Source organism: Saccostrea cucullata, unplaced genomic scaffold (assembly GCF_032062105.1).
Source record: "Saccostrea cucullata isolate Sc308-1 unplaced genomic scaffold, CSIRO_AGI_Scuc_v1 ctg2606, whole genome shotgun sequence".
Taxonomy (NCBI): domain Eukaryota; kingdom Metazoa; phylum Mollusca; class Bivalvia; order Ostreida; family Ostreidae; genus Saccostrea; species Saccostrea cuccullata.
The window spans coordinates 216,523-220,130 of record NW_026926328.1 but is presented as its reverse complement, the minus strand read 5'-3'; the positions used below and the strand labels follow the sequence as shown (position 1 = coordinate 220,130).

The following is a 3,608-nucleotide window of genomic DNA, read 5'->3' as shown; positions in this document are numbered from 1 at the left end:
TTCAGCTTTCCTTTTCTGTGCATGTCAGACCAAAATTGTCGGGTCCCCTTATATGTCAAAAGGAGAACCTTTATGATATAAATAGTGCTAACGTTCATACTTAAAGAATTTACCCATTAGAATTTCAGTATGTAAATAAATGTATTGAGCTACCAATTCGGCCGATTAGTTAACATGCATATGTACATTTACTCCCTTTAACATGTGAACAAATCAAAAGGAATTTTATGTAGAATTTTGTACAAAATCATAAAGTTTTCTCCACTAAAAGTACCAAAAACTGACCATTTAAGGTTCAAATTAAATGTCAGCAGATATACCAATGATAAAGCAACTAGGTTGTTGCAAAACCAATTCTCATAAGACTTCGAAGTTGTCCAGCATTTACACGCAATAATATTCAAGTCATGAGTATATTGTGACGAAATTAATTACAAGATATGAAACATTTTCAAGATTCCCTTGAGTCGAAGAAGCAGCTAAATTTGATAACTATCATCCTCTTAATTTTTCGAAGAGAAACGTTCTATAATGTATCGAAATAGTACTTGATAGTATTGTATTTGATACTATGTACATTGGGAAATAAATATTTTCATATTCTCTTTAAGTTTCGTTTGCACGTAGTTTTTAAATTCCTCATTTTGTATATCCACTATTTTCCGATCATGACAAGGAGTAGATGGACGACAGGGAATGTTCACTCCATCATGGCACTTGATCCCACCTTTAATGTTTTAGAGGGCCGTGCTTGATCTGCTCCTGATCTTACTGTTGAATGGATTTTTTCCGCTAGAATACTTTATTTCATGTCTCTTTAGTGATTGCACAATATAAGTACAAATTCTTTATTTTATTAAGTTTAATTCTCTTAAACTACTAACACCAAAATACCGACCAGTGATTTTTATTAATCCTCTTAAATGATTATAACATTTACACTCTACATACGTATGCATGTATGCTTTGTATCTAAATTACTATTTAGTATATGTATATGTATTTTTAAGAGGAATTTTCTATTATTGATCAATATAAGACAGTTTTAACTTAAGGGGGCCGACTATAGTTTTCATTGCGCAATATTTCGCGCATCATAGTAAAATGAAGCGTATTTACTGTTTAATGCAACTTTTTTCGCTTAATCATTTAATTTAAACAAAATAAAGAAATTATAGGTATAAAAATGTAATTACAATTTGATAAAACTTTTTTTTAACGGATTTTGCAATTGATAAGTTATTTGACTTCATTGCAGTGTGTTTTTGACGTTATTATGATTTGTAGCTCTTAAAGAAAGGGGTAATAAAAATATTATTAAAGAAAAAGTAATAAACATACGCTCTTGAAATTTAAAACATAGAAATTTGAGAATATCTCCAATATTTTTATCATTCTTTCATGTGAATCTATAGTGTAAGTCATATTTTGTAATACTCTATAAAAAATAGTAAAATTTGCTAATTTTTTGCATTTTGAGATGCCGCCTCTGAAAACAAGACGGTAGGATTTTGTGTTTCTTATATATATCGTATTATATAGTATTACTCATTAAATATTATAGTTTGAACAAAATTTCTATTGTATTTTTTAAATAATTTGCTTTAAAGTGCTAAAATTGGCCTTTTTCTATATAATCCTATAGTAAATGTACCTGTATTTTGAGACGGTCCCTCAAAAATACGTGGACGGTAGATTTTCCCCAAACTTTGCATGTACACTGAAGTTAATGTAAGTTATATATGGTATAATTTTTTTTTTTAAGAGTTTCGCTATTGTAGTTTTCCCATACTAAAACTATAGACGGCCCGTTAAAAACTAATTGAGAAATGTCTTGAACTTTCTTGGAAAATGAAATTTTTTTTCATTCATTAGAATAGGATTGAGGATAAAAAGTTAAAATGCTATATTATATTAAAGTATGTTTAGAAGTGAATAGAATGAGATAAACGATTATCTAGCAAATATCTGAAAACCATCTAATTTCTAGAAATATAATTTGGAGGAAAAAATAAGTTAGGTTTCAGTTTCAATATATAGAAGTAAAAGCTGAAAAACAAATACATGTAACACCATTGTTTTCCGAAGAATTTTTTGTGGAGCTCGAATTCAATTTTGCAAGTAGTAATCATACTTAAACTCTAAGCTTCTTTTCCAAGGAGGACATTTTCAAAAGCATGTCATTTTTGATATTTAAAACATCTTTTACAACAAAATTGAATATAAATGGCACTCTATTGACAATTATTGAAGTGCAAAATTATAGTTAACGGAAAATCACAAAAGATACTAGTAAATAACATCAATAAGTCAAAATTATTGATAAAATCGGCAAATACATCTCTCTTATCGCAAACAACCATCAATGCTTAGTATTTTAAATTTTGACAGATAAAAAGTACACAAAGTTGTCAAAACAGGATGTCCTGCTTACCCAGGATTAACAAATAATGAGGGAGGTACATAGGAAAAAACTGTCAAATCTTTGATGAACTTATAAATAAGTTTGTCTAACAGGTGGTACTTGTAAACATGCATCTTTTTTTATTGTCATCCCACATTAGGTTACCATTCATCCCCGGTGGACAAGTCCTATTGTATAGTATTCTATTTGAACAAGTTATGTAACCATTACACGTTTGGCAACTTTGAAAATCCCCATCCGAAGTTGAACTGCAATCTTGCACACAAAGTGACGATGAATCTATAAAAAAAAAATATTATGAACACCAATAAAAGTAGAAAAAACTGACATGATAAATAAGCTGTAAGACAAATATGCTTTTATTGAAATTTTATACATACTTTTGGGGGAATTTGGGGTCTCTATCATTTTCGTCTTTAAAATGTTGAGGATACTTTTCATTTCGTTCATATCTAAAAAGAATGCCGAAAGAAAACTCGCATTGCTCTTCCGCCATGATGATTATGTTTAGGTACCATCAAATTTGTTTGTTAGAACATTTAACACGTAAGAAATCGACTTGAATACCTTCTTTTTGTTCCCGAAAGTATGACATCTCAGGAACTTTATCCGACAAAGAAGTGAGCTTGCTCGTTTCTTTATTATTCAAAGTCGTCAGGGAAATGAGAACAGCTATTCCGAGTGAAGTCAGTATCCACACAAGGTATTTACAGATCTTTTTGAGTGAACACCTTTTCTGTTTAAAAATAATTTTCATATTTTAGAGGTTTTATTAATAAAAACAAGATTGAGAGGATTTTTAGTTTAAAATGTATGATTTTATTCCCTCCAAAATCGCTAATTTATTTTAAGTTTTTTTTAAAAAGGACCAAGGTATTTGAAGGTTCTATCTTTACATACAGGAATAAGCATACATATAATTTAATAGTTTTGTTTTTAAAAAGTGAAAAACTTCGGTAAAAACCTTATGATATTCATTAAACATACGTCAATGAATACGCGTAAAAGTATAATTATACAAACCTTTGTTTTCTCTACAACTTCTCCATCAGGTATTTGATGTACATATCTTGGTATCTGTAAAAATGTTTTATTTAACCGCTGTTATCTTCATTTCCATGAATCAAACAGAAAAAAATGATGAAATGGAAATTATTTATTTCATACATACATGTATACACAC

The 3,608-nt window shown here is 29.2% G+C and overlaps 1 long non-coding RNA gene across 1 annotated transcript; it reads right to left on the bottom strand.

Moving 5' to 3' along the window:
- Window positions 1-2,458: 2,458 nt before the first annotated feature.
- On the bottom strand, window positions 2,459-3,503 carry LOC134271393 (uncharacterized). Its single transcript, XR_009993015.1, has 4 exons — window positions 3,449-3,503; window positions 2,993-3,161; window positions 2,806-2,877; window positions 2,459-2,704 (listed from the first exon to the last, which is right to left on the bottom strand). It is a non-coding gene; the product is annotated as an uncharacterized LOC134271393 (long non-coding RNA).
- Between the last annotated feature and the right edge of the window lie 105 nt (window positions 3,504-3,608).